The 26,230-nt window shown below is 39.4% G+C and overlaps 1 long non-coding RNA gene across 2 annotated transcripts in view; it reads right to left on the reverse strand.

Annotated features, from left to right (window-relative positions):
• Window positions 1–1,785: 1,785 nt before the first annotated feature.
• Window positions 1,786–26,230, reverse strand: part of LOC120531314 — a 62,591-nt gene continuing 38,146 nt past the window's right edge. The window contains exons 2-3 of one of the 2 annotated variants that reach the window (XR_005634095.1): window positions 15,590–15,667; window positions 1,786–1,823 (exon numbers count right to left, since the gene is read on the reverse strand). This is a non-coding gene — a long non-coding RNA (uncharacterized LOC120531314). Of the gene's footprint in view, window positions 1,824–2,947; window positions 3,337–15,589; window positions 15,668–26,230 lie in introns of those variants that run through there. The other variant, XR_005634094.1, reaches the window with a different exon arrangement.

Consider the following 26,230-nt stretch of genomic DNA (forward strand, 5'->3'; position numbering starts at 1 on the left):
TTTACAAAAAAAAGAATTATGTTAAGAACAGATCGATCCCCACCCCTGAGAGAAAGAGCAAGCCAAACGGTGTAAAATTTAAGGCTTGTAACAAAGTGCCATTTTGTGTAGACATTCTGCTTAAAAAACTACAGTGAACTGCTTTTTGATGCAACTTGGTCAGACAAGCTTCAGTGAACTTATATTGGACTGTGAACCTTTTTTCTGCTGTGGCAGACGGCTGGAGATCCTGCCCAGCCGGGACACCTGGAAGGACCGGGAGAGGGACAATAACTCCTCTGGACCACGAGAGGGCAGCCGCCCTGGTCTAAATGGGGGCCTGGATGATTATGGAGCCCTGGATAGCAGCACTTCCACCACATCAGGAAGTGCTGCCTTAAGAGATTCCAGGTATGCCCGGAATGCTTCCAGGTGCAAGGGCAGCACTTCCACCACACCAGGAAGTGCTGCCAGAAGATCATCAGGAAGTACCTGGAGCACATCCAGGCGAAGTATAAAAGAGACCGCCTCATTCCATTCAGAGAGCCGGAGTCGGGAGGCAGAGGATGGAACTTGTGATGGGAGGGATGGAGACGGCAGAAGATAAAGAGAAGGAAAGCCAAAGAAAGGATTGAAGAGAGAGTATTGGGGGTTGTGCACTATATTATGGGTGCAGAGGGAGAAGGAAATAATAAATGTGTGTTTCTGAGACATTGTGAGTCAGTGTCTGTGTCTAGATTCAAAGTCCACACTGCAAAGATAAAGTTTTACTCACAGAAGCTTCAAAAATAGAGCAACAGGTCATGGGACTCGACTTTATATTTTCATTTGTAATTCTATATATTGTATCAAAATGTCTACTTATATTTTTTTTTGCCTTAGTGTATAATACATTATAATCTTAGGTTAATTTGTAAATCAGTGATCATGTGGCTTGTTTCCAACCTTCAGAAACTGGATACTTTACAAAAAAATACTCGACAAAATAAGATGTTTTGCACATATTTTTTATGGTTAAATCTTTTAGGTAGACATGTCTATTATCATAATGATTAGCCAACTATTTGTAAGTAACATCACAAGTTCTTGAACCTGACTTGGGGAAAATGGCATAAAGAATAGAGAACTGTATACTGTAATTATAGAAAAACTCATATGTTTGGATGTCAGTACACCTTCCATATATCAGGCCGACTTCTGAATCAAGACAAGCCACTTTAAGGTGTTCAATCCTTCTCCCTTGCACAGATGTCTCTTTTGTTAACAGTACCCTTCAGCCTTCATAAGTATCTTTTTAAACCCTGGTGTGAGGGTTTCTGACTGCTGCTATTCATTTTTTGTCATAAATATTGCTTTGCTTTAAACTTGTTCACTTTGTCTACACATTTTGGATGATTAATACAGTAATTCTAGTGTGGTTAGATTACCATTTCTGTCCCACAGTCAGTGTTGTATAGAGTACCAAACAGCCATACTTGAGTCACTTTTCAGAAAGGTATCTCTACTTTTCTCAAGTAAAAATTGCTCATAAACGAAGGACTAAAGTAGACATTTTACAGATTCTGATATTAATTTTTACTTAAGTGTCAAAAGTCAAGAAAATGGAGGATCTAACTCTATTTTATATATCTCTCTGTTATAACAAAAAATCTTGGGACAAGATGAGACTTTTTTTCCTGCGACTAGACGTGATCTTTTGAAGAGAGACAGAGAGACACTTTCACGTTCCACAAGACGGTCAAGTCACGTCATACTTACAACCTTTGAAAACAAGTCCCGTCATCTAACCTCTCAGTTGTTGGAATGCTTTTGGCAGACACACTTCCTGTGCTCTCATGTCACACCTAGGGCCGGAAAAAGACAAAGCAGAACGTCGTAAAAAATTCAAAAACGACCTTATCACTTATGATTTCACATTTAAAGGTATGATCTTTCAGATATTCTTGGGCTTTTCCAACCAGTTCACAAACCTTTTTAGAGCCATGAGCTATTAAGAAAAGGTATTTAAGTGACTTTATTATCTAATATAGCAAAAAGAAAAAAAACCTTGTTATAAGAAAAATATCAGCTTTAAAGTGCAAATGCTTCTATTGTTATGTTCAGGCTTCCTGTTGACAGACTGTCTGGGCAAAAGAAGGAAACATATGGTCACGCAAATGACTCCTAAACACCTAAAAGTCATGTACTCCTAAGTTAACTTTAGACTGTCAATCAGCCTAGTGGACCAGATCAATTGTGACCATTTAAGGATATTAATGTCCAAATAAACATACATTAGTTAAAGATGAAGCGAAAATCACAAAATAATTGCAAAACAGAATATATTTTAATGAAAACTACTAAATATAAAAAGAAAGAAATAAGGAAAACCATATTTATTAATGATTATATCAAAATAATATATAAAAAACAGTCACAAGAACAAACAAAAATGAAAAAGACCGAGGCCAGAGATGAAACCTTGGCAAAACTACAACAGCATGTGTGTCATCTTCTTGAATTTTGAAGTGTTTAACAATATTGTTATACATAACAATGCAAATTAAAAATAAAACATCTTAAGTCTGAAATAATCAAACTAACAGAAAGGATTAACAAAGGGTAATAAAAGATCAGAAAAGCAAATCAACAAAATTCAAATTAAAAAACAAGCTGAACACAAACATCAGGTTTAAGTCCACACTACACCATTACAGATGCAATTTAATTCTTCTTGGGTTGGTGGGCTAGGCTTTTGACAGATTAGGCCAAGGACCACCTACAGATTGAAAACAACACAATATAGACTTTTTAACAGGACTCTGAAAAGATGAATTAATCTTTAATTAAGAAGATTATTGTCACAAAGAGATTTGTAAAATGAGAACATCTTTGTTTTTCAACATTTGAAATTTACTTTGATTTGACTTTTACAATAATTGCAACTTTTCACTCAAAGTAGATAGTTTACAGTGATTGGCTGATTAAATACTTAGATAAGCAGGTGTACCGTTGTCCCAAATAATTTGTTCTGTAAATGTTGTAAGACAAAAGTTAAAAGTGACCATTAAACTTTGGGGCACCAGCCAGTGATTATCATATAATCTGCTAAAAATAAGGCAAATTGAAAGAGAAGAAGTAACCTCTTTCAAACACAAGTCCAAAATGGTGACTAAGGCAAGATGTTGGTAGATCACTTGGCTTGTGTTTTGATGAAGGATGCAGCTAGCTATGAGAAATAATGGGAATTGCAGGACTTATTGGCCTGGGTCCTCTCTGGAGCCAGTTTAAAGGCAGGCAAGGTGGAAGAGACAAGTTTAGGGAGCCTGAACCCAAAAGTGATGTTACTTGTCTTCTTCCTATTGGTGGTTGACAGGTCTGCAGAAGAAAGGAGAGGAGAGGCATTAGGCCTTGCCAAATCTTGACTCAGGGCAGAACTACCATTAGATAAACCCTGAAGTTGTCTCCAAAGTGCACATGTGTATATATGACAGAGAAAGTCCCCCCACAAAATTCAGGTTCTAATATATACAGTATTTTTGACTTCTGCAGAATGCTATAAAAAGCAGACAGCATTGACTCTTTTGTGTCAGTCCTGTAAGAGAATAATTTAAAGGTAACGATAGTTACTTATTAGGCTTGCAGTGCATATTGAAATATATAAACATGTTTAAAGTAATGTCATGGAGAAGATCTACTGAAACAGTTAAGTTCACAAAAGACAAGTATGTACCAACGGAAGGTTGATATCATATACAAAATGTACTCAGATCAGCAGATGTCCAGTAAACAACAAGATTGGACAGTTCTCACATACACAGAAATTGCAAGAATAATGGCTAAACCTAAATATATAAGAACAAATCCTTCTATATAAGAGCAGTCGGGATTGTCCTTCCGTCCTGTGAGTGCTACGCAGGCGCGGAGTTTCACACACGCCCGTCCATTTTGCAATGCATGATGGGATTTGTAGTTTCGTTTTTCCAGGTAAAAGATGATTTTCTACTCCAGACTGTGCGATATCTTCTTCTTCTTTCTTCCTATATAAAAGCGGTTTGGGATTGTCCTTCCGTCCCATGAGTGGAAAGCGCAGCGGTATTCCACTTATCACAGACTTACTACTTGCAGCTTGTGGTACGAAGCAACATGATGTGAGCAGAGTTCTGGTGCTCCCATCATACCCTTGCTTTTGTGCGCGATGCGCTGGAAAAATAAACAAAATTATGTCTCTGGAAATAATTAATGTTGACGGAGAACAAATGCCACACCGCGTAGTAAATATCAGGGGGGTTCAAAAGGGCAACCTCAATATAGAAAAAAAGTTTAAATTTCATCACAAAAATAACAGAAACTACGAGTATTAAAGTAATACCGCTCAAATGCAATATAACCAAATTAATGAGTTTGTATAAAATACCAAATTGATCTACATATTGAATTGCCTTAAGAAGTGGTCAACTTAAAACTCAGTCGCCTTAAAACTTTTCATGCCTAAAAAATTCAACAGAGAAGTAACAATAAGCAGTTTTACATATCAATAATAATCTAGTATCATGAGGCTGCAAAGATTAGCACAGTTGTCTGTCTGAGGTAGTGACGCAATTTGTTTCTTGCTTGGTCTCATTTTCTGTAGAGTTCCTTTGTTCTTCTATCTGTGTGGATTTTTCAGATATTCTAGTTTCTTATCACTCCTGAGTCACAAGAACATAGAACAACAGAAGCAAAAAAATAACAGGCCACAAGGACCTGGCCGATAGCTTAAGAAATCATGGGTACTGTGAAGTAATGGGAAGTTAAAAGAGCTTTGTCCTCTAGTTGGTTGTCTTTCTTTTTGAGCCCATTTCAATAAGATTTAATTTATGGACCTTCCAGCCATAACTTTATTAAAATGTACCACAGTGTAAATAAATACATAGCTTTAGTTTCATTTTAGGGTTTGCCAGGGTGTGCAAAATTATTTTACAGAGAATGTTTTACATTATTGTATCTATGACACAAAATCAAGTTTTCTTAAAGTAAAAAGAATTGTCTGAATGCGTAAAACACAACTGTGACTCAAAGTAAAAGTCCATCCATTAATCCATGCCCTGACATACTGTCCCTGCTTATCTAGTTAATAGCTGCAGGCAGTCTGTGCCCATCATGGCAGCATTGGGCACAAGCCACAAAAAACCCTGGTCCTGTGGGAAAATTGCCAGTTAATCTAAAACAAGTGTTTTAGATGTTGGAGAAAAGCTAAAGTATGTAAAAACTCCAGGGAGGCAGAGTCCTGGACAGGATCTGAACCACAGACATTAGAGTTACTGTATTAGGCAGCAACAGTAACCACTTGACTATGACAGCACTCTTTCTACTTCATTATGATTTATCTGCTGTGATATTTGCCCGGACACCACCAGTCGGAAACCACATCTTTATAAATGTCACACATTTATTATTCATCAATAAATACATGAACACAGTCCCAACACCAACACACAATGCACAAAGCAATAATCACCCCAATAAAGTCCTTTCTCTCAGTCCTTGGCCGCCTGTCTCCTCCTGGGAGCTTTGGGAAGGCGGCGCCTTGTGTCCAAGTGTCAAATGACGTCCTTCCGGCAGCACTTCCTGGTGTGGCAGAAGTGCTGCCCTTGGCAGGTTCCTCCGCCATCTTGCCGAGTGTGGCGGAAGTAACTATTTCCGAGTCCTACGAGGCTTGAGGCGCCAATTTGTGGCCCGGAAGCTATTCTTGCGACCTTCCGGTCCTTTTAGGCATCCCTGCCAGGTCAGAACCCCAGTTGTCTGTGACAATGCATAGTAGAAATGTACTGTTCTGTCCAGAAAATGCATTTATAGCTTAATGGATTATACGTAACAGAAAAATCTCTCAAATATAAAAAGTTCAAAAATTCTATTCAAGGTCTTATGAACCCATAAAAGGTAACTATTGTGTATGTGCTTTGAACAGTTACTATATCTGAAATGGGACCTTTTCCTTTGTGTTTTGTCATTAGTAATATGATATCTGGGAAATAAGATGCCTTTTACACAACATCACATCATTGTCCTCTCAGATTTCTCATGAGAAACTGTACTTTCCCTGCTTTTTATTCTTAGAAGACCTGTTTGCAAGTTAAAAAGCACACTGTCTAACACCGGAAACAAGGATAACATTGCCAGGAGCAAAAATTAAATAAAAGAGCGAGGCCAAGCTAATGTTACCAAAAAGACTACTGCACCAGGTATGTTAGTTTCTGGGCCATTACTGGACTGACATTTTCATGAACCTTTGACAATTTGTCCCTAATATGTTTTAATAGCCAATAAAATGTTTCAGTCTGCTATTCCATGAAGTGATGCAAAGGCAACCGCTTTCATTTAATTACCTTCAAATGGTATTTACATATGATGATGTGTGTGCTTACGTCATGTTATAGTGCGAATTCTATGCACGGCGTTATGCATGAGGCCCCTGGAGCCCTACGTATAACACCGTGTGTAGCATTCATACTGAAACATGGCATATGGACAAAAACAGAAATGTGTGTACACACATAAAAATTCAGATTCATAAAACTGCGCGTAAGTAAAGTTCAAGCACTTCCCCTTTATAAATCCCAATCAACATGAATTTTAACGCACATGCATGCAACTACAGGATTTTACATATTTAAATATGCAAATCAATATAAATAGCCCCTTCCACTCAGTCTTTTGTTAAAAAAATAATGGCAAAAGCATGTATAAAAAAGAAGAATTTCAAAAAAGAAGTGGTCAGATGTCAAATTTGAAGTGAAAAGGCGAGTGTATGAGTGTCATACGGAAGTGTATTTGGGCCACAAGGGAAGAATTTAAAAAATAGAGTCACAGTGAAGAAAAAAGTTCTATGTCGAGATTAAAGTTCGACTTTAATTTTTAAATTTCCACTTTAATCTCGTAGTTTATTTTGTCAGTAAAGTAGAACGTTGTAACATCGTAAATGCACGCAAGCATTAACTTTATGGATGAAGACCATGCATCTTCTCCACTAAAAAAATAAAATAAATAATATGTTACTTGTAGGGCATAAAATGATGTCTTTAGAATTAAATAAAATATATCTAAAAATACAACATCAAAAACAACTTTCACAATACCCAAAGGCATAACTATGAGCCATACCTAAAATTAGTGTTTAAGATCTGATTACTGCTGAAAATATGGACAAGACAACTTATCTGCATGTCTGCTTATTAATTTGGCTTTTTCACATGCTGTACTCAAAGCAGCATTCCTACTGTAGAAATGAGCAACTAATATCATCTCTACTAACAGTAATATTATGTGAAAGACAGGAATTAATCTATTTGAGCTTCCAAAATAAAGACATCAACTGGCGTTCAGACAGTGGCAAGACAGTTGAGAGTATGATAGAGGATCAGTAACTCACAGAGGAGATCATAAATAAATCTCCCAAAAGAAAGGTTAAATATGAAAAAATGAGTGAGTTATATCCTGTGGTTAAAAAATGGCCTAAACGATAAAAGAGCGCACATATAAAGAAAGACAAAAATGTTATGTTAGACAAATTTACTGTTTAACTGTGTGTAAACACAGAAAATAAATATGAGCAGCTGAAGTTTTGTAAAGCCTTGTACTGTAAATAAGACAAGAAAATCGACACTCATAAAGTTGTTGATAAACTCTGGTACTTCAAAGTATTAAGAAAAATGACAGCATTTATCTATCTTATATGTGTCACTTTAGGTAATCACATTGTTCTAATTGCAATGCCAGGAAGACAGCCTTACCACAAGCATGGTGAAGTTCACCCTGGATACCTCAGATTCCTGCAGCCTTTCCTCTCCTCAGCTGGTTCACCACAAGTGCAATCTCAGTGAGACCAGGTGGTTCACAGCTAATTGGAGGATCAGCCTCAAGAACTGTGGACCCAGAGATATCCAACGCCCTAGCCAGAGGATCAGCATTGAACAACTGCTCAAAGTAGCCAGCCCAGTGGGTCACAACTGCAGTGTCATCTGTAAGGACCGTTCCATCAGCTGCCCTGACTGCGACTCTCCGAGGAACAGATTCAGACGTCCGTAATGCTTTGATTCCTCTGTAAGCAGGACATGGGATGCTAGACCACAGATGGTGTGTCACTTGCTCACAGATTCCTCTAACAAACGCCTCTTTATCTGCCCTCAGAGTCCTAGCAGCTGTCCTTCTCAGTTCCTGGTACAGACCAGAGTTGCCATTGTGCTGTGACTCCTCTCGATGATATTCAGGGTGCCCTGTGAGATGAAACACCAACACAACCCTCAGCAACCTTCAGGGCCTTGTCACGGAAGGTCTCCCACATCACATGAGGATTGGCAATCATACCCAAATCTGCAAGTTCCTCACACAAACTACATGCAAACTCATTAGAAACAGCCTGGTCTTGGAGTCTGGCCAAGTCCAGGATCATTTTCCTAGTAGGAGGAAACCTACTGGACTTAAGCTTGATCCTAAGAGTAGCAACAACAAGTCTGTGGTCAGAATTCACAAACTGAGCAACAGCCTCCAGCATCTGTCCATAAGGATGTGATCAATCTCCTTCACCGCACTACCAGTATTGGAGTACCAAGCCCAACGATGCGGTTCTGGATGCTGGAACCAGGATCCAACAATTCGCAGCCCCCGACCTTTCAAGAAACATGAAGCCACTTTCACCACGGTCATCAGACCCATGGGGTCCAAGACAATCCTCATAGCCAGCCCTGTCAGTGTCAGTGGCTGCATTGAAGTCACCCATGACCAGAGGAGTGTCACCCCATGGGCACCCATCAACCACAGAGCGAAGCTTCGAATAACATATTTCTTTCGCTGAGACATCACTCACTGTGGTCGGAGCATACACTGAGACCACAGACAAGGCACCCAGGGAATGCCATAATTTGAATCTCATAATACACTCGTTGAAAACAGTGACATCGGATACCATCAGAAGAAGCCAATCTACTACAGCAACAGCTACTCCTCGAGTATGATAGTCATCAGACCAACCAGACCAATAAAAGGTGTATCCACCTACAGAGATCTGGCCAGTCCCCGGTCTGCGCATCTCAGAGAGTGCCACAACTGAAATGCGGAGTTTATGCAGCTCCTCCAACAACACAGGAAGATAATCATCTTGCTGGAGAGTCAAGACGTTCCATGCGCCTACCCGTATGGGCTGCCTCAAATTGGGATCCGAGTGTGGCTGTGCAGCAGGCGATGCCTCAGCATTACACCAGTTCTGATCCCTAACAGACCTGACCCCATTGGCTCTCCAACAGTTTTGACTCTTCCAGGGATGGGGCTCCCGATGGCTTTCCCCCATACTCTTCATGATGCAAGCAGCCTTCCTATGAGCAAAAGGAAGTCCTTTCTGTCGTCTCGAAGCTTTGCAAAGATTTTTTTTTACGGTGGCTGGAGTGCCAGTCCTGCCACCAACCCCTATATTTTCCCTGCAAGTTGGAGGACTGCTTGCAGGGACAGATGCAGTTTCCATTTGGGAGACTGGAATCATCCCAACTGGCTGGAAAATGGGACTTGTCATCCCTATCTGGAAAGGGAAGGGTGTTCACCAGGATTGCAGCAACTACAGGGGGATAACACTGCTCTTGGCGCCAGGTAAGGTCCTTGCTAAGGTCGTCCACAATAGGATCTGTGATCACTTGCACACCTAACAGTGACCAGAACAGTCTGGTTTTACGCCTAAGAAGTCTACCATTGACCGCATCCTGGCACCGAGGGTTCTCATGGAGCACAAACACGAATATCGGCAGAGTTTCTTTGCAACCTTTGTCGATTTTCGTAAAGTGTTCGACTCAGTTGATCGAGCTGCTCTGTGGGACATCCCGAGGGTTTGCGGGATTCCCTCAAGGTTGCTGGATATCATGGCCGGCCTGAACACTGGTGCTGTGAGTGTTGTGCAGAGTGGAGGCAGAACCTCTGTGTTTTTCCCAGTTGATTCTGGGGTTCGTCAGGGGTGTGTTCTTGCTCCTACTCTGTTCAGTACTTGTATGGACTGAGTGTTGGGCAAGGTCGTGGGGTTCAGCGGCTGTGGGGCATCTGTTGGTGAAGAAAGATTCATGGATCTTGACTTTGCTGATGATGCTGTAAAGTCAGAGTGTCTGGGCTTGCAAGTGTCCTGGATAAAAACTAAGATCCAGGCCTTTAATGGCCTCTTGAGCACAGCCATCAGCATGTGTGTGTTTGTGGAGAGAGTATCAACCTTGTCGAGAGGTTTAACTTACCTTGGCAGTGACATTCATGTCTCTAGTGACTCTTCCTATGAAGTCAGTTGACGGACTGGGAGAGCATGGGGGGTCATGAGGTTGTTGGAAACGGGTGTGTGGTTCTTCTGATATCTATGCAAAAGAATGAAGGTCCAAGTCTTTAGAGTCCTGGTGGTTCCTGTCTTGCTATATGGTTGCAAGACATGGATGCTATCCAGTGACCTGGGACGAAGACTAGACTCCTTTGGCACTGTGTCTCTCCGGAAAATCCTTGGATACCGTTGCTTTGACTTTGTGTGGTTAGTCATGCAGTCCTGAATGAGGAACATTACATGCATTGTGAGGGAGCGTCAGTTACGGCACTAAGGCCATGTGGCGCATTTCCCCGAGAGTAGTCCGGCTCGTGAGATCCTCATTGTTGGGGACCCGAGTGGCTGGACCAGGCCAAGAGGTCACCCATGTAACACACGGCTGTGGCAGACAGAGGGTCATTTCCAGAGGGTGGGACTGGACCGCGTGTCTGCCTGGGGGGCTGCCAACTGGGATTCCGAGTTGTTTTGTCGTGTAGTGGGTGCGGCGACACACTGTACCAGTGTATGCTCCCCAACTTGACTTGACTTGATTTTTCTAATTACTTGGGACACACTATTTTGAAATTAGCATAGATATTTGTAATTTGTTGAAATTAGAAGCCAAACTTTGCCACGTGACTCTAAAAGTAACACACTTCAGCATCAACACATTAATGACAACCTAAGGAAAAACATTTAACATCAGCATGAAAAGGAAAGACAATTCAAAGAAAACTTATGAATTATGTATTTTAACTGTATTAAATATTAGGTTTAATGAAAACTAGTTTTATGTGTTAATATAGTCTCATAACAACTGAATACTTGAGATTGGTTATCAGAAAGGCGGTCAGGATGCCTTTACAGATTAAGAAAGTCCTTAGCTGCAAAATACATTTTACTTATGCATGTGTGAAATACTGGAACACACATGAACATAGAGTATATACTATGCAAAGGATCAAAGAAAACTTACAGTATTTAAGTAATATAAGATACCTTTTTTACCATAGCTCAGGAATCAGGTTAAAATAATAAATGAGTACAGTTACCTAAAAACACACATGTAGCATATAAAAATAGGCAGTTCTTGCCTTAAGTCAATGTTTAGCTATTCCATTTAACCACCACACCATTTTTAGGGTGTTGTAACAGTACACAAAAGCCATTAAAGGAAATAATCTGACGCATCTCTGACATTACTGTCAGTCACTATACTTCTAAAATTCTGAAAGTCCCATATCTGGAGATAAACATTACTCTGAACCTAAACAGTATATTCTGTATTGCTTCCCCTAACCCTGGTCGAAAAACCTCCTTATTGATTTGTTCTGCTGGTCAAAACTGTCCATGGTAAACTGAAATAAACAGTTTCAATTTTATCATCTAGCTGTGAAAGTAAAACCAGCTACATACAGAAAACTGTTATCTCACCTTTGTTTTGGCCACATAACCATTCTTTCTTTCACCGTGCTGTCACCCTTGACATTCCCTAACCTTGAGTAGCAGATGTAGGGATTCTCCACTTTCTGATAACCTTCCTAATAAACAAATGATTCATCATGTCACACATCTGTTGTCTCTATAACCTTCAAAATTCATAACTGGGTTACAGGTAGGGTCTGGATGAAATAAAAATTGAAAGATGTGAATGATGAAGTGGTTTGTACTTTTTTGTTTGCGGTTCTACTGACCAAATACAAGAATTGTATACAGATATCACGTTTTATAATGTGAAACTCATCAGATGAGCAACAGGGAAGAAATAAAAAAGTTGTGGTTGGTGTTTTGTTTCACTTCTTGCTTATTAAAATGTCTTCTACTTATTAAAAGCTTCCTCTGACATACACCTGATTTACAAGTAAATATTTGTATTTATAAAGTTTAGCCATCCAGCCATACACCATTCAGTCACAATATTAAAACTACCTGCTTAATATTGTATAGGCCACCGTTGTGCCACCAAAACAGCTCTGACTTGTCAAGACATGGGCTCCACAAATCTTCTGAAGGTATGCTGTGATATTTAGCACCAAGACTTTAGCAGAAAATTGTTTTAAGTCCTGTAAGTTGCCAGGTGATGCCTTCCTTGGATCTGACTTGTTTTTCCAGCACAAATAAAATATTGAGATCTAGGGAATTTGGAGATGATGTCATCTCCATGAATGTTTCTCAAACCATTCCTGAACAGCTTTTGCAGTGTGGCAGGGTGCATTATCCTGCTGAAATTGGCCACTGCCATTAGGGAATACCTTTGCCATGAAGTTGTGTATGTTACCTGCAACAGTCTATAGGTAGGTGGTACATATCAAAGTAACATCCACATGAATACCAGGGCCCAAGGTTTCCCAGCAGAACACTGCTCTATTGCATCACACAGCTTCTGTCAGCTTGCCTTTTTCCCCACAGTGCATCCTGCTGCAATATCTGTTCCAAGTAAATGATGCACACACACTCAGCTGTCCACATGATAAAAAAGAAAATATTATTCATCAAACAAGGCCACGTTCTTGCATTGTTCCACAGTTCAGTTCTGATGCTCACGTGTCCATTGTAGGTGATTACAGTGGTGAACAGTGGTCAATATGGGTAATGTGAACAGTCACTCTGCAGCCCCATACTTTATACACTTTACAGCTTTAACACTATCAGCATAATTTATCCAATTAATTTGATCCCAAGTTAGTTACCTAAACATGCTTCCTATGCATACTTTACACATGATTATAAGAACACAGACATTCCACAAACTGTAGCAGGACTTTTGTTTAGAGAATATTTATTTCCTGTGTACTTTATAGTTATCAAAATATCATTTTCTCACACGGCTTAGCCAGAGCTAAGAAAATGCCTTAAATTCATAAATATTTATTTTTAAAACAAAACATTACAGCAACATTTTCATTTCACCAAATAGTATGCATTTTCAAAACCAATTGTAACATTTGTTCTAAATTAAATCAGACCTCTGATAATTTGATTATAGATATTTTTCACTTTGTAAACACAATATACTCAGGTTTACAGCAAGTGCTTTAAGTGGTACCAGAAAATTCTTCAATAGACTAAACAACCCTATCTGTATCGCACAATATTTCATTCACATAACTAAAGACAGCCATAGGAGTAGCTGTGTATACACATACACAGTGAATAGACGGAATGAGTGGCTGAGAAAGCAATCAGATAGCAAGTGAAGAAAAGAACAAATAGGCAGTACAACCAACTATGCTTTTGTGTCTACTGGCTTTGCAAGTGCGGCTACAGTTAAACTTTCCCTTTCATATTTTCTCAATCTGCACTAATTCTTAGTTACTTTATACTGATTTCTTTTTACCCCATTTAACTTTATTCTTTCCCTACAGATATACAGAAAAGCCTAGCAAAATGACACATTTTATTGGCTAACTAAAAAGATTACAATATGCAAGCTTTTGAGGCAACTCAGGCCCCTTCTTCAGGCAAGATGTAAACATCTTGATTACATCTTGCCTGAAGAAGGGGCCTGAGTTGCCTCGAAAGCTTTTCTCTATATTCATAATGGCTAACACGGTATAACACCCTAGTCCTATATATATATTTTTTTAGAGAATTCACTATAATGATGATTAGACTACAGTAATAATAACTCAGAAGTCACAAATGTAGCCCCTGGATTTAATAATGGCAATTATTTCCAAAAAATACCCCTATCACTAGCATCCTCAGCAAATTCCCAAAAGCGTTGTCCTTGTGGAGCACTGGCACCTTGAAGGACTGTGGTGATGAACCTTAGGCATAGCAGCAGACAGGGAGGGATAATTCTTTGGACAGCAATCCAAAATCTAGTCAAACTCAAGGTCAATTGCATGACCCAGATGCTGCTTGTCGAGGAGCCACTTGGCACTATTCGTACTCACTACCCAGTAGCTATTACAACAGAGCACAGCAGTAAAATCCAAACACACAAAATATTTTTTTTTAAATAACTTAGTATTTAGTTTTATTAGTAAACACTTAGTAAATAAAAAAAAAAGTTTTGAGTCATCACTATAAATAAAATCTAATTACATCCTTTATTTTCAATAAGCTTAAATACTAAAGCAGACGAGCTCTTTTTCTTCACTTTATCCATTAAATTACATCTGACTTCATGGGATTTGTATCAACATGAGACAGTTTTCCTTGAATACTTTCCTTTTCTATCCAAGACAACACCTTCAACTTGTTTATGTTCCAGTCTGCAACATAATTTATGCATGCATTCTTTTTCTAACTTGCTCTTTACTCCACTTCTGACTTACTTTTTCCCTACATTGCTTTATCATTCTCATTTTCCTGATTTTATATTGCACTTCCAGGAATTCCAGATCAAAGGCTCTTGCATACATCCCAGTGGACAGTCTAACTTTATAGCTGACAGAGACAGCCACTTACTCATCCTGAAAGGGCTCATCAGATAGATAGTTCAGCATTCTGATCCCAGCCTCACCCTGTCACCACATAAAACTGACAGAAAATAATGTCTTACCTTTTCCAGTGCTGTAGGTGAATGGGATTGACATGATGTGCTTGCAGCGACAACTGTCAAAATCAGATCACAAAGCCACTCTAGCATGGGAAGAATATGTTTATTGACACCTAAGTGGAGTCACTCAGTACATAGAAAGAGATGACTGACTTACAGCGGTGGTAACACTTCGTAAATACAGTTGTCAGTTACTTCCCATGTCCTTGCTTGTTACTGATAAACAAGACCCTTGGAGTTAGGACACTAGATTGTAATGGTTTTCTTATCAATATTTGTCCTTGCAGAGAAACAGGGCTGGGTCATAGATCAACAGACTTTAATTAAAGTGCCTTCTATGAGTGCTAATGGCAAAACCTAACAAACACAAAAGTCATTCGATAAAATCAATATATAATTGAATTGTGAAAATTATTTGTCAGTAACAATTAACTCTTACAGCAGAAAACTCTGATGCACTGTGTGTTCTGTCACCTTTCTCTCTTGGTTAGCATTACATTTTTCAGCAATTTGTGCTAAAGTAGCTCTGCTGTGGGATCGAACTAGAAAGACTAGTCTTCGCATCCCACGCACATCACTGAGCCTTGGGCGTCCATGGTCCTGTTGCCAGATGCCCTTCCTTGGACCACTTTTGGTAAGAACTAACCACTGCATACCAGGAATACATCACAAGATCTGATGTTTTGGAGTTGCTCTGACCCAGTCATCCAGTCATCACAATTTAGCCCTTGTCAAAGTTGTTCAAATCCTTACGTTTGCCCGTTTTACCTTCTTCCAACACATCACCTTCAAGTACAGACTCCTCACTTTGGGCTTTCTTAGCTTACCTTGCATATTGTTTAAAATTTCTTCAACTCTTCTCCTTCTAAACAATTTTTCTTCTCAGTTATGTCTGAGGTACAATACTGAAAGACAAAATAGAAATTCAAATACTTTAATAAAGGTCAGTTATTAGGAAAAAAATGACCCTCTTCCTCTTGACATGCTTTATCATCATACAGTTTCATGTTTAAATGGTTTACATTATACTCTACAATAATTACAGTACTTTACATCACATTATACTTTCCAGATTAGAGTTGCCAATAGGTTGTACGAAAGGAGATAACTAAAACCAAACTGAGGGCCATATTGGACAATGCTGCTCATCATCTCTCTGTCACATTAATATTTATTACTTTCAGCCAACAAATTGTTCAGCAGATATGTCAAGAAATGCTACTGGGGATCCTTTATGCCAACAGCAATATGAGGTGTGATCAAAAAATATAGTGAATGTTTTAAAAAAGAAATATTTATTGCAGTAAAAGATTTACAACTACTTGTCACCCTCAAAATATTCTCCTCCACTTCGAATGCACCAACACTCCTGCCACTTTGCAAAGCATTTCTGGAAGTTTTCTTTTGAGAGTGTCTTTACTTAGGCTGTCATGGCTGCCTGGATGTCCTCAAGGGATTAAAATCGTTTGCCTTTCATAGTCATTTTCAATTTAGTGAACAGCCAGAAGTCGCATGGTGCCAGATCCGGCAAATAAGGTGAATGTGGACACGGCATAATGTTTTTATTCAACAGAAATTGTTGTACTAGAAGGGATGTGTGACAAGGAGCGTTCTCATGATGAAGAATGAAACCGTTTCAACATTTTCCACAGTTATTGATGTTGAAGGATGTCCTGAACTTTTATCATCTTCAACAGAGTCAGATCCATTACAAAATCGATCAAACCACTTGTAAACAGTCTTAACTGTCAGTGCAGTGTCCCATTAAACCGATTTTAACATCTGACAAGCAACTGCGAGCCTGATCGAATCAGGTTACAAATTCTACGTTTGTGAAATCCATACTTTCTCTGCAAAGAATTATTTGTTTTTTAAGTCCTTGATATGATTTTGTTATCATGGCACTGATTTGTGCTTAAAATAGACCTTTTCAGCCGATGTAATGAAGAGATTCCTGTTTAAATGGGGCTGTGAGATGTGAACTCTGCTCTTCGGCGCACCTCATTTGATTTTTTCCGGCAAACAAATTTTCAAATCAAACCATATTTTACGACTCTAGTCAGAGTCGGAGTAATAATTATGTTGGCGTTGTCATTTTAGATCTGAGATTGGCTAAAATTTAAACAATGACCGTTGTTAACACCCAGCCATCATTACTCAGTTTGCCAATAGATGTCAGAAGGACGAATGCCAAAACTGAACTGTCCAAAGATAGATTTCGACATACCAAGCAAATGGTGATACGTTCTAAATTACTTACAGTTCTGTAGCTGTCGAAGGGTTTAAGTCAGTCGACGATGTTAGTCCTGGGAAGTACGCCCCACCAAACCAACGTTCCAAAAACCAACCAAACTTACTATTATCTGCTCGAACCAACACCGACTTACTATACTCGGCCGTCCAGCAGCGTCACTGTAGCATTCGAACATTCTTAGCCAATCATGCAATACTGCGTCTGCGTTTGCCACGTTATGTTCTAACTACAGAGGAAGAGTCCCATTGCATGATTCTAACTTGTATTGAGTCGGGGTATTGACGCAAAAACCATACATACGGGGTATTGACATGAACACCATACATACGGACAGTATCAAATTGACGTGAACATCATACATATGGAGTATTGACGAAGCGAACGCTAGACATACAAGATATTGACGCGAACACCATACATACGGATAGCATCAATTATATATAAGGATGGGTTTCCTGAGCGTTTTGCTGTTTGAAACAAAATTTCATGTTAATGCGTTGCTCGATATTCATTATTAACGACAAATTTGGAAAAACACACTTGAACTCAACAGTGGCTCACAAATGACTGACAGTATCAAACAAGTTGAAACTTGTCACAAACTAGGCTCTAGGATGGACATGTCAGAACCTGCATTGAATTGTTTTGCATTGCTCTGGGATGGTGCTCATCATCAACATTCACCGTACTTTTTGATCACACCTCATATATCTGCATAATGACCCACCATCACTGTGTGTTCAGAACTTTTGCTTGGGTATAGTCATAACCATCTAACTCTTCAAAAAAGCTGTGTTTCAAAGGGATGTGAGGTCTTACTTTTGGCCACACTACTTGTTAATTTAAAAGAGACACAACCTACCAATAATCAAATTGGAAACAACAGCACAGTATCTTTGATATGGAGTTCACTTTGGATGCAGAAGCCAATTAAATCAATGTATTGAATGACTGGGACAGGTTCAAGGTGTGGACTGATGACAGTAAAGGAGATAATTATACTACACAGGAGCACTATAAGAGTGAAATGCTTAAGCCCTTCACCTATGGTTCTGCATGTGAGTTGATGGCTGCCGCTGAATTGTTTGGTTGTCGCTTTCAAGTGTACCGAAATGGCCAAATATTTTACACCTTTCGACAACCGCCAATGCCTCTTAAACATCTTAGATTCACAGGTGACGATTTCAGTAGTGGACACTTTGATGTTTATGAATGTTTAAACTCTCAAAAGCTGGATGCGAAGTTATCGATGAAACCGGTTGTATACTTACAACGCTTGACAGACGCTGAATGTCACTTCAACACAAGTCCTACAAATACTGTCGTAATTGAAACAAACCATGAAACTCAAACCGATTATGACAGCAGCAATCCAAGCTGTGAGATTTGAGACAAGATTGCTTTTCACATGGTCAACTGTACATTGCATGCTCAAGAGTAAGCTCAGCACACAGCTTGGTCATATTACAACCGGAGGGCCGAACTCATAATGTGGTATACAAAGAGATCCTTAACAAATAATTATTGGTATATTTTCCCTCAGTTTAAAAAGGTTTACTTTTCTTCTTAATAAAAATTTTAAGGCAGTACTTCGCCGCTGCGAAGCACGCGTATTTTGCTAGTTCTAAATAACCAAAATAAAATAGCAGACTATTGCTGAAATAATTGAATTAGTAATGTAACAATGAAACATTCTCAGTGCATTGATATTGTACACAAAGGAGTAAGCAAATTATATGAATTCCAATAGCGTACAAAACAATTCAAGTATAGAAAAATCTGCTTACTAAATACAATTATCATCTCCTATTTTTTTTGTATAACTACACAATATTGATTCAGGTGTTTCAATTAGACCACTGCCACAGGTGTATAAAATCAAGCACTTGGCCATGCAGTCATTTACAAACATTTGTGAAACAAAATGGGTCATTCTGAAGAGCTCAGTGACTTCAAGTATGGTAGGTACTGTGATAGGATGCCACCTTTGCAATAAGACAATTTGTGAAATTTCATCCCTGCTTGATATTCCATGATCAACCCTAAGTGGTATTATTGGAAAGTGGAAGTGTTTTGGAACAGCAGCAACTCAGCCACGAAGCGTTAGACCACGTAAGTCACAGAGCAGGGTTAACGAATGCTAAAGTGAATGGTGTGTAAAAGTCACCAACACTCCGCTGATTGCATAGCTGAAGAGTTCCAAACTCCCAGTGGAATTAATGTAAGCACAAAAACGTCACGGAATGATTTTCATAGCTGAGCAGCTGCATGAAAGCCTCACATCACCGAGTCCAATGCCAAGAGCTGGATGGAGTGGTGTAAAACACACTGACTGTGGTGCAGTGGAAATTTGTTCTATGGAATGACCCATTCTGGGTTTGGTGGATTCCACGAGAACATTACCTGCCTGGCTGCATTGTGCCAACTGTGAAGTTTGGTGGAGGTAGGATAATGGTGTGGAGATGTTTTTCAGGGTTTTGGCTACGCCTCTTACTTCCAGTGAAGGGCAATCTTAATGCTTCAGCATACCAAGACATTTTGGACAATGCAATGCTTCCAGTTTTGTGGAAACAGTTTGGGGAAGACCCTTTACTATTCCAGAATGACTGTGCCCTGTACACAAAAGCAAGGTTCATAATAAAATGGTTGGATGATTTCTGTGTGGAAGAACTTGACTGGCCCATCCACAGCCATGACCTCAACCCCATTGAAAACCTTTGAGATAAACTAGAATGGTGATTGCGAGCCAGGCTTTCTCATCCAACATCCCACAGAAACACTACAAAATCTTGTGGAAAACCTGCCAAGAAGAGTGGAAGCTGTTATAGCTACAAAGGTGAAACCAACTCTATATTAAAGTCTATGTATTTGAATGTGATGTCATAAAAGTCATGTTGGTGTAATGGTCAGGCTTCCCAATATTTTTGTCCATATAGTGTATCTAGCAGCAGCCTGGCAAATGGGGGAGCAATTTCAGGGTAAAAGTAACATGATATTAATTAATATTAATAGTAATTATTATTCTTCATCATGGCTGTTCTATACACAGGTACTGTAAGTAATGTGCTGTGCAAGACCTTGATGTTTTTCCCAGTTGATTCTGGGGTTTCTCAGGGATGTGTTTTGCTCCTATTCTGTTCAATGTTTGCATGAACTGTGTGTTGGGGTGGGTCGTGGTGTCTAGTGGCTGAAGAAAGATTCACTGATTTTAACTTTCCTGATGATGCTGTAACCTTTGCAGAATCAATGCAGGCTCTGACTGGGGCTCTCAAGAGACTGAGTGAGGAGTCTGAATGTCAGTTACAGCGCTATGGTCTTGTGGCGAGATTCCCAAGGGTGGTCCAACTCACAGGACCCTCTTTGTTGGGGACCAGGCCAAGGCACCAAAGTAACACCTGGGTGCAGCAGATAGATGGTCATTTCCGGATGGTGGAATTGGACCACATGTCTGCGTGGTGGATTGCCAACCAGGATCCTGAGCTGTTTCGTCGAGTGGTGGGTGTATCCACATGCTATACCAGTGCATGCTCCCCAACCTGACCTGACCTGATTATAGTCTTTACCATGTAAAGTGTATTATTTTTGTTATGTAGACCCATTCCTGGGAGCCCAGTCACTGCAGTAAACATTTCAACACAACAGATGGCATACATAAACTTTGCAGTATGCTGAATGCTTCAGTACTGTTGATTTAAAATTAATACGCTGTTTCCACTTACTGTGCCTGAAATGCTGGGCATCATTGGATACTTCCAACATTCAGCAGTTGAACAGAGCAGATGGCATGCAAAGTCAAATGCCATAAGCAGCAAGTGGGGAGGAAGAAAACAAGGCAAAGTTTCATTCAGAATAATCTTTTTCTGCCTTAACTGCTAATCGAGTACACACAACTACGTTCATGTTCTTCATACCTGCTTTTATGTGCTTGCATTTTAAAAAGCAGCCAAACAAAAAGTCACAAGGACTTTACAGGGTACACAATCTTTCATATGACGCCTTAAAGCCTCTTATGTGCCAATAACACTGCACTTCTCTCATTCTCCACTCACACAGAGATACAGACAGAATTGTTAAAAGCATGTAGGAAAATGGAAGCAAGGTAGCTGGATGTTTTTTTTTTCTCTTAACAGTGCTTAAGTAGTTCGATGGATGGATGGAAACAATAGTTGCAAGACAGCTGGTGCAGGGCTGACCCCTACCTTAGATGACATAATGTAGATGGTAGCCCAGATTGTGGAGGGGTTTGCAGAAATGTATAATCTGGTATACGACGGTGGGCTGGCGCCCTGCCCAGGGTTTTTTCCTGCCTTGCACCCTGTGTTGGCTGGGATTGGCTCCAGCAGACCCCCATGACCCTGTAGTTAGGATATAGCGGGTTGGATAATGGATGGATGGATGGATAATCTGGCATAGGTTATTTATAAAATCAGGCTTATTGTATTGCTGAAATGTGTGCCCCTTCAAATGTTATGTTGGAAAGTGGATGCATTTTGAAAAAACATTTTGTTAGTGCTTTTAGGGGTGTGTTAGGAAGGCTACCCATCTGATCATGTGAGATTGTGAATACTCGTGTGCAAACATCACCAACTGCTGCATGCTATCTTTACTACTACTGAAAGGCAACTCTTTCTTAAAGCATTAAAATTAAAATGACTGCAGTAAAATGTAAAGAACAGTTCATTTTTCACAGACCACATTTGCATTAACATAAGCACCATTGCATTATGCATTAGGAAGTTTGAAACTTGACCAGCTGAGAAGATGCATCCCAATCTGGCATCATATGTGACAAAAGACTTCCAAAATATATATAATGTCAATGGCCATTCCAGAGAATTTGAACTTCCATTCTCTGTGCTAGTCTCAAACATTTTTCTCAAAGCTCTCTTAACCAGGGCATTATGAAACACCCTTAAAACACAAAAGACAAATAAAGTCAATTCAATTCAGATTAAAAACTTATTTCTATCAGTCATTCATTATTAAATCTATTTCCGGGTCTTAGTGGCCATCCTGGCAGCACTGGGCATAATGAAAAAATAAACTCTAGAAAGGTCAGCAGCCTATCACAATCATGCAGGAACCCACAAAATGCCAATTTAGAGTCACCAAAAAGCCAAACCAGAACATCTTAGAGATGTAGCTAAAAAAAATGATGTGCCAGAAGAAGATCCCACACAGACACGAGGATGACAAGTAAACCCCACACAGGGTAAGGCTGGATTCTATAATTAAAATATCTAATAATGTGTAATGTAGAACCCATGCAGATACAGAAAGAAGGTACAAACATCAACCAGGCATGTGATGCAACCCCAGGAATCTAGGGCCATGAGGCCACAGCACTAACTCCTGAGCTGCCATGTTATAACAAATCTGGTATCATTTCTTTACTGTATGCTTGTCTCTTAGGGGGAGCGTCACACATGTATAGCTTCTGGGAGTCATATCAGTCTTTCTGATAACATGCAATTGTTCCACTTTGTCCCTTGACGACTGTATGAAACTGTACAAACCACACTTTCACAAAATCCACAATTTAAGCAGTTACTGACAGGTTGCTTGATCACAACTTTATAGTAAGATAGTATTCCATTGATACATAGCTGAACTTCAGGGTCCAGTCCAGTTATTCAAAGATGAAAAATAATTGCAATCCCCTCACCAAACCATTATAGGTGGTCTGTGATGGAGATCTCACTATATATTCAATTGTTATAATCTTCAGGCCAACCAGAGCTAATGAGCTTTGTGAGGTTTATTTTCATGTTCCCGAGATGCCAGAGGTGCCCTTCTCTTTTATAGCATCACTAAAGAATTTCCAAAGTAAACTTCAGCACTGTCTCTGCCATCATTTGTTTCATGTTATTCAAAAGTTTCTCATCATGCTTCAATAAACTCAACCATTCTCCTTACCAGACACCACTCATCCGCTTACGATACATTCTGCGGCTTCTCCAGCTTCTTGCAACATTTCCACATTTTAAAAATTATGAAAGCTGCTTTCCCACTGTTCTCTTGCTTGACTGTTAAAACATGAACCCTAGATTAATGGAAGCGTACTGGACTAGTGTTTAGCCCGTAGGTCTTGAGATAGGACACTCACTTTGACAGCAATGTAAATTCAAATACTGATTGAGATCAGTGTTTATGGTCCTGTCGGTGAGATGGACGAAGCTGCCTGGTGAATCTCTGCCTTGGCCCTGAGCAAGTCACATAACTTACCTCTGTTAATGAAATCTGCCAAATATGAAATAATAATAAATGAAAAAAAACAAAAACATGGCCGAATCGTCGGCATGAAAAACTATATTAGTAAACAAAAATAATACAAAAATGAATATAATTTTTAAATATCCTTTGAATTTAACAACATATTGCTAAAATACATGGACTGGTATTTTAATTTCAGTATTTTTGTATATTATACACAGACAGATAAGGAAAGACTAATGGCAGTAGACAGATACAGTCATGTGAAAAAGTATGTACACCCCACAGAAATTGTTGACTTTTTCGACATATTTGAGCAACAAAACAGTAGATTTTCACATTTTCGTGCCTGCAGGTAAAGGTGATATACTTGAATAAACAAGGAAAATTAGCCTTTTCCATCATTTATTAACCAGAAAATTATCGATAAACTAGCAAAATACCCGCACTTCGCAGCGGCGAAGTGCCGCCTTAAAATTTTTATTAAGAAGAAAATTAAACCTTTTTAAACTACAGGAAAATATACCAATATTTGTTAAGGATCTCTTTGTATACCACATTGTCAGTTCAGCCCTTCGGTTGTAATATGACCAAGCTGTGCACTGAGCTTACTCTTGAGCATGCAACGTACAGTTGGCCATGTGAACAGTAATCTTGTCTCAAATCTCACAGCTTGGATTGCTGCTGTCATAATCGGTTTGAGTTTCATGGTTTGTTTCAATTACGACAGTATTTGCAGGACTTGTGTTGAAGAGACATTCGGCATCTGTCAAGCGTTGTAAGCATACAACCAGTTTCATCAATAACTTCACATCCGGCTTTTGAGAGTTTAAACATTCATAAACATCAAAGTGTCCACTACTGAAATCGTCACCTGTGAATCTAAGATGTTTAAGAGGCATTGGCGGTTGTCGAAAGGTGTAAAATATTTGGCTATTTCGGTACACTTGAAAGCAACAACCAAACAATTCAGCGGCAGCCATCAACTCACATGCAGAACCATAGGTGAAGGGCTTAAGTATTTCACTCTTATAGTGCTCCTGTGTAGTATAATTATCTCCTGTACCGTCATCAGTCCACACCTTGAACATGTCCCAGTCATTCAATACATAAGACACAATGTTCCTCCGGATATCAAGAGTGAGCCTGATATGGCCGTGCAATATGTAACAAAGAGAATGGAAAAGGTAGGTGCCATCTCCGGGCATAGAAACCACTCGGTAAGTGACAGTTCTTTGATTGATGGTGATCACCTCGATAGACATGTTAATGGGGGTACGTTGGAACGATAAAGGAAATGGGTACCTGAACAATATAAAGTAAGTCTAAAATACCTATACAATAACTATAATCGTAATAAACGAACAATAAAACCGCGGAGAAGCCGTGAATTAAATAAAAAGGCTGTAGTTATCAGCAGGGAGACGTGAATCCCGTAGTAAAGCAAAAAACGGAATGTAGAGACCGGAGCGACGGACAGCCTTATATAGGCAGGCAGCCAATACCATGGGAGGGGTTGGGATGAGGGACCCAACAACGCCTCAAATGGTGACCGAGCTGCAGGCTATTTACATATATATGTACGTAAGTAGGATTCAGTTAGCATTGGGAACCCGCATACCAAATTTCTTGAAGATAGGCCCATAAGTAACAAAGACCATTGGAAAGTTCAATATGGCGGCCGACAGTGGCGTCATACCACTGAAATAAGCACGTCATCAGTTTCAGTTAGCGCATGGAAGCCGCCTACCAACTTTCGTGAAGATGGGGCCATAAATAAGAAAGTTCAACATGGCGAAAGTTGTCGACCGTTATGACCGTTATGCATAGAATTTCGAAATGAAACCTGCTTAACTTTTGTAAGTAAGCTGTAAAGAATGAGCCTGCCAAATTTCAGCCTTCTACCTACACGAGAAGTTGGAGAATTAGTGACGTTGGAAAGTTCAATATGGCGGCGACAGTGGCGTCATACCACCGAAATAAGTACGTACATCGGTTTTGGTTAGCGCAGGAAAGCCGGCTACCAAATTTCGTGAAGATGGGGCCATAAATAAGAAAGTTCAACATGGCGGACGTTGTCGACCGTTATGACCGTTACGGGTAGAATTTCGAAATGAAACCTGCTTAACCTTTGTAAGTAAGCTGTAAGAAATAAGCCTGCCAAATTTCAGCCTTCTACCTACACGGGAAGTTGGAGAATTAGTGATGAGTGAGTGAGTGAGTCAGTGAGGGCTTTGCCTTTTATTAGTATAGACTAGCAAAATACCCGCGCTTCGCAGCGGAGAAGTAGTGTGTTAAAGAAGCAATGAAAAGAAAAGGAAACATTTTGAAAATAACGTAACCTGATTGTCAATGTAATTGTTTTGTCACTGTTGTGAGTGATGAGTGTTGTTGTCATATATATATATATTTACACACACACACACACACATAAACATATATATATATATATATACATATCTATACATATACACATATATACATACATATATATCTACATATATACACACACATATATACACACATATACATACATACACACACATATATACACACAAATACATATATATATATATATATATATATATATATATATATATATATATATATATACACACACACACATATATAAACATATATATACATATACATACATATCTACATATATACACACACAGCTATTTCAGATCAGTGCAATACACTGTTTGTTAAAACGGTTGACTCCGCCTTACGTGCAATAACAAATCAAATCATTCAGTTGTCTTTGCTCATATGTCATTTTAGAGCTGGACGCCTGGCATCTCTTTTTGGCCACAGGTTCGTTTCTGTTTGCTGTGAGGTTCTGTGTTGTGGAGATTCTCAGGATGGATTGCAGGTGCTCATCAGTGAGGCGACTCCTGTGTGCTGTTTTGTTAGTCTTTATCACTGAGAAGAGCTTCTCACACAGATATGTGCTACCAAACATGCACAAGGTTCGAGCCGCATGTAGACGGACTTTTTT

This window comes from Polypterus senegalus, chromosome 1, assembly GCF_016835505.1.
Source record: "Polypterus senegalus isolate Bchr_013 chromosome 1, ASM1683550v1, whole genome shotgun sequence".
NCBI lineage: Eukaryota > Metazoa > Chordata > Cladistia > Polypteriformes > Polypteridae > Polypterus > Polypterus senegalus.